Source organism: Cannabis sativa, chromosome X, assembly GCF_029168945.1.
Source record: "Cannabis sativa cultivar Pink pepper isolate KNU-18-1 chromosome X, ASM2916894v1, whole genome shotgun sequence".
Lineage (NCBI taxonomy): Eukaryota > Viridiplantae > Streptophyta > Magnoliopsida > Rosales > Cannabaceae > Cannabis > Cannabis sativa.
This window is the reverse complement of record NC_083610.1, coordinates 44,555,199-44,568,447: the sequence shown is the minus strand read 5'-3', so window position 1 is coordinate 44,568,447 and position 13,249 is coordinate 44,555,199. Positions and strand designations below refer to the sequence as shown.

Sequence of the window (13,249 nt, the reverse complement as noted above, 5' to 3'; positions counted from 1 at the left end):
GTCTGTCCGTGTGGTATGCCTTAGTACCCCCCTGAGTGGCATGAAAACTTAGTTTTTAAGGCACTCAGTTTTATTTAAAATACAGAGGCTGCATACACTTAGACGGTACAAACCCTTTAAACAAAGCCTAAGTTACACTTTAGGACTATTGGTAATATTTTCGGAGGTGATCGGCGTTCCAGGCCCTTGGCACAATGGTTTCATCCATCTTTTTAGCTTGTAAGTGCCTGAACCGATTTCGTCCTCGATTTCATATGGCCCTTCCCAATTTGGCCCAAGTACCCCCACTCCGGGTTCTTGGGTGGCTGGGAAGACTCTTCTTAAGACCATATCCCCAATAGCGAATTTTGTGTTTTTAACTTTGGAGTTAAATTATTTGGTCACCTTCTTTTGATAAGCTGCCATTCGTATTTGTGACTCGTCCCGGAGTTCTTCAACTTGATCCAGCGCTTCTTGTAATAAAGGTTGGTTTGTAGCCGGATCGTAAGTCGTTCTCCTGTGGGACGAGAATAACGTTTTGTTGGAAATATATTTATCCAGGATCTTAGATCTACTCACAAGTATGTTGATTTAACAACCTAATATTGAACTTCTAAAACGATGAAATAAACACATAAAAGTTAAGAATAACTTACTGTAATACCCGGAATTAAGAAATGGATTAGCGAAACCCTAACTAGATAATTATGTATAATGGAGGAATTATATTATTATATAGTTCAATATATGTGATTTTATATGAATTTTAATATATTAAAGACCCCGTTGGTGAGCCAGGGGCATTTTGGTAATTATGACCCGAGAAGGGTAAAATGATGAAATTAATTTAATTACGTGCTTAATAGAACTATATTATTATATAGTATGCATGTGTTGTCTTTTCAGGTGTGTTCTGACAGGTTAGCGCGGTATAGTCACAACCGGGAATTTCGGGCCGAACTGGGTTCGGGCCCGAAATGTAAATTGAATTAATTATTTGGCATTTTATTTGATAAATGATAATCTGAAATTTATTTGAAATTAATTGAGTATTGAATGACTATTTTACCCTTGTGAGGGTGCATGTGGGTATTTAAGCCCTAAGGGCATTTTGGTCATTTGACCCCTAATTACTATGTTTGGAAAATGTGATTTTTGAGGAAATGAAATGTTAATTTCTGGTGGTTTTCCCCTCTCAACCGAACCCTCTCATCCTCTCTAACCCTCTTCTTCTTCAAACTTGATTTTTGAGAAGAAAGCTTGATTTTTAGCTTGGTTTGGAAGCTTGATTTGTGTTGGAAGCTTGGAGCTTGTTTGAGCAAGAGATTGAGGTAGTTTCTAGCTGAAATTATATGAGTTGTTTGTTGAATTCATGGCTGAAATATGGTGATAAAAGCATGCTTGAGATTGTTTATTCTTGGTGTTGCATGTTTAGTGAATTGGATGTTTAAGTTTATTAATCTCTTGATTTGTGTAGGATTGAGCTTAGAGTATGATTCTAGGTTGTTTTTCATGCTTGAATCTAATATTTATTTATTGTTTTACTGCTGGAAAATATTTGGTTGTTGTAGATGAAGCTCTTATTCAAGAGCTTGATGTTGCCATGAACATGCTTAAACTCTATGATTTTTATGCAATCTAAATTGAGGGATTAATTGCTGGATTTTAATGATTGATAATGTGTTTTAAATCCTTAGTATTTGCTAGCTGTTGTAAGTGGATTGATTGAGAGTTTGGTTGTGAAAAGCAAGCTTGAGTTCATGGAACTCAAGCTTGGTGCTTTAATGGCACTTTTTGAATTTTAGTGCAATTGTTGTGTTTAAGTTGTGGAATATGTTTATTATGACATATATTGATGCTCTGGAAAGTTTGGGGATGATTTGAGTGAGTTTTGGGGGTTTAAAGATTGAGAAATTTCGTGTTCTCTGCCTAGAAAACCGGAATTCCGGTTGGTTCATCCGGAATTCCAGTTGGAGTTCATTGGGAAATGCTGAATTTTGTTTCGGCCATAACTTTTGACTCGGGACTCCGTTTGGGACGTTCTTTATACCGTTGGAAAGCTCTTTTTGAGCTCTATGTGATTATCTGTATTTGAAATGCCATGAATTTATTTTATGAATGTGAAATCAGGGGTTAACCCTATTTGTAAAAATCCCAGATTGTGTGACTAGGATTACCGGCACCTGGTCAGGAGGACCCGGGGATTCAGAATCTCTGCCTTTGCGGGACAACAGGTAAGACAGTAGTTGCACGTAGAGATATGCACGGTGGTGCTTATATTGAATGTTATATTGGTGATAATTAGAAACCGAGATTAGGGTTATTACCCAAAAGTGAGCGGTTTAATGGCCTAGGGTTATTACCCTAGTAATTATTAATGTGTAAATGCTATGCCATGCTAAATATATTGTAATAAAGAATTATGCGCACAAGGCATAATTAAGTTAGACTCGGTAAATTAGTACCTTGAGTTTGATAGTAATGCGGTCTAGGGTTATTACCCTAGAATTTATGTGAAGGTAAGAAAGTCATGATGTACAATAATATTACTAATCAAGTGAAAGCATGAATTAGGGTTATTAATCTCTATAAGTGATATTTTGAGCATGCAATGATATGTTATATGAGAGACTATTTGGTATGTAATTTAGGGTTATTACCCTAAGATTCTATATGTGTTTTGATATCTATTGAATACATGCATATATTTCAAGAGTTATGTGCATAAGACATAACTTGGTTAGACCTAGTATATTACAAGGATAAACCATTGAAAGAACGTAATGTATGGATTACGTAAATATATATGAATAGGGTTATGCGAGCAAGGCATAACCAGGTTAGACTCGGTAATTATAATCGAGATAAACCTTACTAAGGCCTTATTGTAAATAGACGTGTGAGCGTAACACATAGGTCTATGCTACATAGACATATATAGACGTGTGGGAGCAACACGTAGGTCTATGCTACATAGACATATATAGGCGTGTGAGCGTAACACGCAGGTCTATAGCAAATAGACAAATAGTGCAGTGGCACCAATAATTATGTGATAAATATAATGTTGAGACTAAGGGTTATGCGCTCAAGGCATAACCAGGTTGGACTCGGCAACAAGAACCGAGATGAACTGATCTAAGGCCTTATTGTAAATAGACGTGTGAGAGCAACACGTGAGTCTACGCCACGTAGACATAAATAGACGTGTGAGTGCAACACGTAGGTCTACGCCACGTAGACATAAATAGGCATGTGAGCGTAACATGCAGGTCTGTGTCACACAGACAAATTTGAATAGCATTGTTGTTTATATTGTATGATGAGCATATTATTGATATGTTTTATACTGTCTTGCTGGGCTTGGCTCACGGGTGCTCTACTGTGCAGGAAAGGGTAGGACTTATGCTGATCAGCCATGAGTGCAGGAGCTGGACGAAGAATGTACATGTCCGGGCCATATCAGACCAAGCGGGTTAAGGGTCTATCAGTGATGAACTTTTGAATTCTATTTTGCCGTTTAGGTCAGCTAGAAATAAATAACTTGTAATAGCGTTTGTAAATATTTTTTGGGATCCCAACTATTTTAAAAGTTTAAATATATTACAAGTTTATTTTCATTCTGTTTAATATAAAAGTTTAAATTCTGCGCTATTGAGATTAGTAATCCCGTTTAGGGGATTATGGTTTCATAAGTATTTTGGGTAGCGTGCCTATTTATTCAGGGCGTTACACTTACAGTGATGGCAGCGGAATTAAATGTCTCCTTCCACTCAGATCTCTAACCCTTGATTCCTGTCTGTAGTAGAGTATAATCAAGATCTGAGCCCGAAAGTCCTTCAGTTGGATGTGATCCTTCACAGTCTTCCAAACTATGATGAGGTACTGAGTGATGTGTGTGGGCACTTCTCTCTCACTAGAAATTTCGAAATTCTCTCTTGTTTTTCTCTCTTGATTTCATGTGATACAATGCAAAGCTAAAGCTTGTCCAAGCATACCAAGAGTAGAGAGAGGGGGCGGCTATAAATAGGAAAAGGGAAGAGCACAACTTTCCAAATAAACAGTTTCCTCTTTTACTGTGTAATTGAATAACTGCCTTATTTAGTGTGATCCACCACTTTCCTATTTAGACTAGGCTTTGATTAGCAATTATATGGCAATTTAAATTGAAAATAATAATTGGAAAACATGCAAAGGGTGGCCGGCCATGGTGTGTTTGGGCCTCACTGGAATTTTGCAGTTTCCTCAATTTTATTTCTATTTCTCCAAAAATGCCATTTTTCCAATTCTAATCTTTTGAATGCCAAAACTAATTATTTAATAACTAAAATAGATTATTAAATAATATTGCCATTTAAAATAATTATTAATTAGACATGCAAAGTCTCTTAATTAATAATTAAACCTAGAAACCCTCCTATTTACAATTTCATCCTTAAACTGTGAGAATTCACAAATTAGACATAGTCTAACTTTTAGAATTATAATTGATTAATCATAAATCAATTACAGAGTCTTACAAACAGTATAGTCTCAACTAGAATGGGGACCATGGATCTATATGCTGAGCTTCCAATAAGTTGAACCGATTTACCAAGTAAATCCCTAACTTATTAATTCCTCGTTGAATCCACTCTTAGAACTTGGAATTGCACTCTCAGACTTATATAGAGCATATCATATGTTTCACGATATCAATATGCTATCTCATTTAACCATTGTTATAATCTTAATGTGATTTAGAGATCCTCTATATAGATGATTTACATCGAGATGGGACCAATTTACCGTTTACACCCCTCAATGTATTTTGCCCATTTGAACACTTAGTTACCTGTAAATGATGTTTTAGTGATCTGATATGCAGTCACTGAAATAAGAGCTCATCCATTTACTTCTATTTAACTAAGCTCAAAAGGAATCATCACTTTACTTCTATACACCAGTAGAAGCTATCGATTTCCATATTTATGTTCAGCACTCCCACTCAGTTATGCTATCATGTTCCCAAAATATATGTATTATCCTGACCCAAAGGTAGGCTTAACTAATAAATCAAAGAACAAGAATAACACTCCTGAGATTAAGCCTAAGCATATTAGGATTTAGATTCTCTTAATCTAAGATCAACTTCTGACATTGACTTGGAAAGATACAACGGTAAGTTTACAATATCTTTGACCAAGTTCAATATCGGTCCAGTCCAATGCATACTCCATACATTCGAAACCAGTATACTTTGCCAATGTTCTGGAAAGAACATAACACTTACTCCAAGTGTAAGTATACTTCATCGCTGATTATCACATCAGTGTAAATCCAAAACACTGATGAACAGGGACCAAATCTTTTGAATCATATAATCACAATCACATTCCACTGTATTGACAATACTGTAATTGTGAATAACTATATGTTCTGGATTTAACTGATTTTGTGCATATATAAAGTATATATATTAAACCATAAACATGTAACATACATGTAATCATAATTCACTTCAAAATTCTAAATTGATAACTAATCAGATTGTAATGGGTTTTATTTAGGGCATAAAACCCAACACGTTTCTACCGGGACCATCGCTTCACAACCGTACGCCATTGAGAAGGGCGAGTGGCCGGTCGTGGTTCTGGGGGTCGTCCGGTAGGCCCATAACACTCTTGGCAACTCTTCGGGCCAGTTGTTTTTGCAGGCCAGCAGCTTTTTCTTTAGGGTGACCTTTAGAATTTTATTGACTGCTTTGCTTGTTCGTTTGTTTACGGCCTTGCCACCGCGGAGAAGCTTTTTACTACTCCGTGTTGGTTGCAGAAGTCAGTGAGCTCTTCGCAATCAAATTGCTTTCCATTGTCAGAGACTATTTTGTGAGGCAAGCCATATCGACACACTATGTTTTTGATAACAAAGTCTAGTGCATTTTTAGCAGTTATAGTCTTCATGGGCTCAACCTCCGTCCATTTGGTGAAGTAGTCTACTGCTACTATTACATACTTTACTCCTCCCTTTCCTGTTGGCAGGGACCCAATAAGATCTATTCCCCAGACCGCGAAGGGCCAGGGACTAGTCATCAGGGTAATTTCATTGGGAGGAGCTCTCGGTATGTTCGCGAACCTTTGGCACGAATTACATTTTTGGACGTAGTCTATGCAATCTTTTTTCATTATTGGCCAGAAGTATCCTTGTCTCAATATTTTCTTTGAGAGACTGGGTCCTCCTGTATGATCTCCACAGAACCCTTCATGGACCTCTAGCATGATTTGTCTAGCTACAAGGTACGATACACACCTTAAATAAGGCATGCTGAGTCCTCTTTGGTAGAGAATTTTATCCATCATTACATAACGATGAGCCTGGTACTGGATCTTTCTAGACAGTGCCCTTTCTTGGGGCAACTCACCTTTTGTTATGTATTCTATGATGGGGACCATCCAATTGGGTTCTTGCCCAACCGTTATTATGGCCTCTTTTATTTTGATGCTTGGCTCTACCAAGCGTTCCACGGGTACTACCCCCAGTCCTTCGATTTCACTATCTGAAGCTAACTTAGCCAGACAGTCCGCGTGAGCGTTCTTTTCCTGGGGGATTCTATCTACTTTGTAGTCCGTGAACTTGTGGAGCAGTTCCCGGACTATTGTTACATATGTGGCCATTCGTTCGCCGCGTGTTTGATATTCTCCCGATATCTGGTTTACCACCAGTTGGGAGTCGCTGTAGACTTCTACTCTTTTGGCCCCCACGGCCTTTGCTAATCTCAGTCCTGCTATCAAGGCTTCATATTCGGCTTCGTTGTTTGAAGATGAGAAGTCGAACTGTAGGGCTGCCTGGAGTCGAAGTCCGGTCGGGGATATCATTGCAACCCCCACTCCGAATCTGTTTTCATTGGAGGCTCCGTCCACATACTCTCCATGTGGGGACCGATGGTATCGGCGCATTCGCGGCTGCCTTGGCTTCATTACATTCGGTGCTGAAGTCTGCCAAGGCTTGCCCGTTTATGGAGATGCGGGGTATGTAGTGTAAGTCAAATTGACTTAACTCCATTGCCCATTTGAGAAGCCTTCCGGACGCTTCTGGCTTTTGTAGGACTTGCCGCGGCGGGTGATTGGTCAGTACCTTGATTGAGTGTGCTTGGAAGTACGGCTTTAATTTTCTTGAGGCCATTAGGAAGCAGAAAACCAATTTTTCGATGATGGGGTACCTCGTCTCCGCCCCTATCATGCGCTTGCTGATGTAGTTCACGGGATGTTGAGTTTTCTCTTCTTCCCGGACTAGGGCAGCGTTGACCGGGTGCTCGGAGACGGCTAGATATAGGAACAGGTCCTCTCCAAGAATGGGTTTTGACAGGATTGGAGGCTTGGCCATGTGTTCTTTCAACTTTTTGAATGCCTCCTCGCACTCGTCCGACCATTCAAACTTTTGGCACTTCTTCAATATGTTGAAGAAGGGAATGCACTTGTCTGTAGATCAGGAGATAAAGCGGCTTAGGGCAGCAACCTTTCCGGTTAGGCTCTGCATGTCTTTATGCTTCTTGGGGGATGGCATGCTCAGGAGAGCTTGGATTTTTTCTGGATTTGCCTCAATCCCCCTCTGGCTGACGATGAAGCCCAGGAACTTTCCTGATTTGACCCCAAAAGTGCATTTCTTTGGGTTGAGCTTCATTCCGTATCTCCGGACTACCTCAAAACACTCTTCCAAGTCGTCTGCATGGCTACTGCATGCTTTAGACTTGACGAGCATGTCGTCCACGTACACCTCCATGTTTCGCACCAAAAGGCCTTTGAACATCCGGTTGACCATCCTTTGGTAGGTCGCACCAGCGTTCTTCAGTCCGAAAGGCATGACCAGGTAGCAGTATACCCCCTTATTGGTCCTGAAGCTAGTGCACTCTTGGTCTGCCGTGTGCATCTTTATTTGGTTGTACCCGGCGTAGGCGTCCATGAAGGATAGTAGCTTGAATCCGGAGGTGGCGTCTACCATCTGATCGATCCTAGGCAGAGGAAAACAGTCCTTCGGACAAGCTTTGTTTAGATCAGTGAAGTCTATACAAACTCGCCAAGTTTCGTTAGGCTTTGGCACAAGGACCGGATTGGCTAGCCATTCCGGGTAGTACACGTCGCGGATCATGCTGTTTGTTAAAAGCTTGTCCACCTCTTTCTCCAAGGCCTCGGCCTTTACTGAATCGAGGGGGCGTCGCTTTTGCTGGACTGGCGGCATGTCCGGATTGACGTTGAGGACGTGGGTGATGACATGGGGACTTATGCCGGTCATGTCCTCTTGGCGCCATGCAAAAATGTCGATGGCGCCCTTCAGTGTCTTTATTATTTTTTTTCTTTTTCCTCCGGGTCTAGGCTTTTTCCTAGTCGGAGTACTTTGGTGGAGTCGAGGTCGCACACTGATACCTCCTCGACATCCTCCATCGGTTCTACAATTTTTTCGGATCCCACGTGGGATCCAACTCATCTTCTTCAGCCATGTCTGGCTCAATGGTTTCCCGGACCATCACTACGGGCAGGTGGGTTGCTACGTTGTAACATTGCCTCGCCTCCCCCTGATTTCCTCTCACCGTCCCTATTCCAGCTTCCTGGGATGGGAACTTTAAGCACAAGTGTCGTACAGATGTGACTGCGCCGAAATTTACCAGGGCCGGTCGGCCGAGGATCGCGTTGTAAGCGGTCGGGCAGTCTACCACCACGAAGGTGCAGTATTTGAATGTGCTTTGGGGGGTATCCGGGCACAAGGTGACGGGAAATCTTACTTTCCCCATTGGGATAAGTGTCGTTTCGTTAAACCCCGTGAGTTGGGAACCACTGGGTGAGAGGTCTCGGTCCGTCAGGCCTTTTGCAGTGAAGGCCTCTTTGAAAAGCAGATTCACGGAGCTTCTGTTGTCGATCAAGACCTTGGCCACTACTTTATTGGCGATGGGGGTCTCTATGACCAACAGATCATGGTGGGAAAAACGCACCGTCTTGGCGTCTTCTTCCGTGAATGTGATGGGTTAGTCCATCAGCCGGGGCCTTTGAGCTGGGAGTTGAGTAACCTCCCAAACCTCATTGTGCTTCACGGCCCCTGCATACCGCTTCAATTCTTTGCGGGTAGTTCCTCCAATATGGGGTCCTCCTGAGATCATGATCACTCTCCCATTGGGTCTGGGGGGCAGACCGGGGATATGCTAGGCATCTCCGGTGGGAGCAACTGGAGCCAGTACTCCTGCTGCACCCCCTGGTGCTCCTTGTGGCAAAGCCCCTGTCGCCTGACCCGGATTGAGGTGAGGCAGCCGATTCTTGATCCATTCATAGAGGTGCCCCAATCGGATTAGGTTTTCGATCTCATCTTTGAGATTTTAACATTCATTGGTGCTATGCCCAATGTCGTTGTGGTACTCGCATCTCTTGTTGGGGTCCCTCCGGGAGCTATCTTTGTACAGAGGAGGTGGTCTACGGTAGTGCGTATTTTGCCTAGTAGCAAAGTACACACGCTCTTGGGAGTCCGTCAACTCCGTGTATTGGGTGTATTGGGGAGTGTACCCCCTCTTTTGTCGCTTCTCCTCCGTCCGGGTGCTGCCTTTTGAGGATCGTTTACTCCTCGAGCCCTGGGAAGGACCTGCCAGACTGCTGGTTGGAGCGGAGTGCGAGGGAGCTTATCCATTTATCCCCGAGGGATTTCCGAAATGGGACAATGCGGGGGCCAAGGCCTGGCCCTGACTGTATCCGGGAGTAGCAGAGAATTGTATGCCGCTCATTGGTGGAGCCGCGGTCGGGACAGTACCCGACAGCTGGGCTTCAGGCATATACCCTGCTATCCCGGTGGGATAGTATCCTCCATAGGCCACTATTTGGGCCTCTTCGAGGTTGATGTATTTTTGGACTCTTTTCTGGAAGTCCTGAAGGGTCGAGGCTCCTTCCTGTTGTAGTTCGTTCCAGAATGGAGTCCCTGTACGGATGCCTGCCTGGAGAAGGGCAAGCTGTTGTCCGTCATCAACTTTCTTGGTCTTCGAGGCTTCCTCTCGGAACCTCTTTATATAGTTCTTTAAGGTCTCTGTAGGCAACTGCTTGATATTAGTCAAGGCACTGACCTCCAGGTTGACCTTTCTTGCGGCGACAAACTGTCTCCGGAAGTTGGTCTGTAACTTGTTCCAACAGCCCACGGATCTTGGTTCCAGTTTCTTGAACCATTCCTCCGCAGACCCGCTTAGAGTAAGCGGTAAGCACAGACATTTGGCGTCATTGCTCACTCTCATGACCGTCATGACACGGTTGAACCGCGACAGGTGGTCGCTTGGATCAGAGTTCCCGGTATAAGCTGCCATTTTGGGCATCTTAAAGTTCTTGGGGAGCTCTGCTTCCAGGATGTGCTTTGCACATGGCTCCCGGTCCTCACAGTCTGAGTCAGAGTCGTCGCCTTTCTATCTCTGGGAGACTCGGGCGATGTCTTTTCGGAGTATGGCGAGTTCCGCCATGATTCCTTCATTTAACATTCCCGTGGATACCGCGGGTCCGTATTTCTTTCGGTCAAGGTGATCCCGGAGGTCACCTTGATTCCCATTGATTTGATTTCTCAAATCGACGGGAGGACATTTCTGCCCTCTTCTCCCTCTACCTCCGGGCTCTTGGTGCACGGAAATGCTTTTTCGGTCCTCTCGATCCTGAGGGCCAAGACTCCATTTTTGGAGTTTGCCCCTCTGCGGACCTTTCCCTTTCGGGAAATCTGAGCGGACCTTTCGCGGATCCTGCGCCTTTTTCTTTCTCCCAGGGGTAGAGGTAGGGTTTTTCTTTTGGTTCCCTTCAGCGGGATACCTTATAGGGCTTGGTTCCCTAAACTTTTGATGTTGGGTACTGGGCGAGGATTCCTCTGGTTCCTTGCCAAGTCCAGCAGACATAGCCTTGGGGTGCACGTGGATGCCAGCCACCTCCATGGCTTTTTGCATGGCCAACATTACCTCTTGCATTTTTTGGTTTTGTGCTTTTGGTGCTGCGATCTCAGCTTCATGATCGACAGTTTTTTGTCTTAGAAGCACCAGCTCTGAGTAGCTACCATCATCGTAGGCGTACTCATCGAGGTTTCCCTCGTAATCGTCATCAGGAATTCCTTCTTCTTCCTCGGAGCCCTCAGCTGCTCTTGAGGCTACATCTTCCTCATTTGGGTCTTGAGCATCTTCTAGAGGGCGAGGTTGACGAGTGCTTCGAGTCTCCACCATTGTTGTAATATGTAATGTGTGTTTACAGTAGCTTTCTTCAGCTCTCAATGAAAGCACCAAAATGTTGACTGAGATTTTCGGCAACCAATAAAATAATAGTAGATTAAAGAGCTGTAAGAGATTAAGAGAAGGATTTTTACGTGGTTGGGGCGTTAATGAGCCTTAGTCCACGAGTCTGTGTATTTATGAGTGTATTTAATACAGAGAATTTTCTTGGTGAGTATTTACTCTTCTTGCACTTATGCAACCCAAAATTCTCGTCCCCATTAATGAGCTTTGAGGGGATATTTATAGTGTTTTTGGTGGGGTGATTCCCAGAATTGTAGTACATATATTTTTGTAACTATCAATAAAGTTGGGTGTTCCCAATGAATATACCATGGGTAATGCATGGTCAAATCCCTAGGTGTTGTAGGGATTTTATGTGGAATGTCCTTATTGCCTTTTGACTGATGGGACTCTTCACAGTGTAGCCGTCAATAGACTTAAGTGGTCATAGCCTCGTAGGTGCAGATGGGGGGTCGTGTCGTCAGACTTTATTGCGTGTGGCAGTCCCAACACGTTTCCTCCCATGCGGCATTAAATGCGAGATGACTGCTCAGGGGAAGCCTGACACCTCGCGGAGATGCTTTGATGCCACTTAGACCTCCGGGAGCATAGAGGACTTCGTATGCCTTCTCCGGGAGGCAAGTCCCGGATGCTGTCTTTCTTCATAAAGACTTAGCAATTAATTCAAATGTTAAGATCTTTTGGTCCACGTGTCCCTGTCTGGTTGGTCCACGTATATTGGGCAAAATCAGGGGCAACAATTGTATTTTCCAAAATGGTATAAATAGGACCTGAACTGATTTTTAGTCACAATAAAATTTAATAATAATCATATCTAAAGATGTTATGACAAAACTGTTTACATTTTCTGTATCTGTTCGTGTTAGGAATTGTCTTCAAGTTGGTTATATTAAAAAAAATTGTCAAAAATTGACTTCGAGAACTCCGGAATGAAAGTTTGAACTTCAATAACTCGTTTCCAACTCACTATCTTTCGATATTCTACATCATGAAGACATGGAGCAACCAATCTAGGCCCCGAGAGCTTAAATTACATAAGCTTACACCCCAAAAATCCACCTAAACAACTAGGGTTTCACTCAACTTCCAGTTGACATCTTCAACTAAAGTTTCAGTTTTCAATTTTTAGAACCGTCTTAGTGCAAATAAATCAAACTTTAAATTGAGACATAAACTAAAAATATATGTTATTAAAGTTTTGAGCAAACTACTCACAATTATACGTTACTAAAATTTTCATTGATTTTATTTGAGTTCACATGAAATATGTACCATTTTAAAAGACAAAATACCAGATTAGTATTATTAAAATACAGAATTTGTATTTAGATAAAACACAGAATATTAAATAAGCACAAGCACAGTACAATTCCAAATAGAAGTTCAAAGGCAATCAGTGAACCCAAATAACATAAATTGGGCCAAGTGTTATCTGACCTTACTTGAGAACAATCTTATGTGATAAGAGATACTTATCACAAAGCATAACCCAGCCTTGCAATACCAAGGCGATGAAACATATCTAGCCCGTAGTGATAAGAATGGAAAAGCGGAAGACAATTACAACTTGAAGCATGATGATTAAAGCATCCTGAAAATTCATTGAACACCCAAAACAAAAGACACGAACCAAAAATCTCACTAAAACCGATTCTTGTTTAAATAGACTGATAAAACAATTGAAGCCGTGAAAGAAGTTTCAAACAAAACAACATGATTCATGAACCAAAAATCTCACAAAGACCGAAGCTAAAGTTATAAGAAAACACTAGTCCAGTACAACTCCCTTCCAAGGTTAGATTCTTGTTAAAATAGACCCGGTAAAACTAGTCGAGAACCTGAAATTAGTGAACAAAATGCATATGCTAAGATGGACAGCTTATAAATAAATTCCTTAAAGAAAGAATGGAATCAGAAAGAAATTCAAAACTGGAGGCATGATGAACAAAAGGAGAGATAAAAGCAGGGAAGATGATACTATGTCAAACCCACAAGGAAGAAAGGCCGCAG

At 42.1% G+C, this 13,249-nt stretch overlaps 1 long non-coding RNA gene across 2 annotated transcripts; it reads left to right on the top strand.

The window, feature by feature from the left end:
* Positions 1 to 1,072: 1,072 nt before the first annotated feature.
* On the top strand, positions 1,073 to 3,603 carry LOC133032454 (uncharacterized). 2 transcript variants are annotated; one of them, XR_009685088.1, is made up of 3 exons: positions 1,073 to 1,310; positions 2,151 to 2,213; positions 3,370 to 3,603. It is a non-coding gene; the product is annotated as an uncharacterized LOC133032454 (long non-coding RNA). The 2 variants fall into 2 exon arrangements; XR_009685087.1 differs by having other exon boundaries at positions 2,138 to 2,213.
* Positions 3,604 to 13,249: the final 9,646 nt, after the last annotated feature.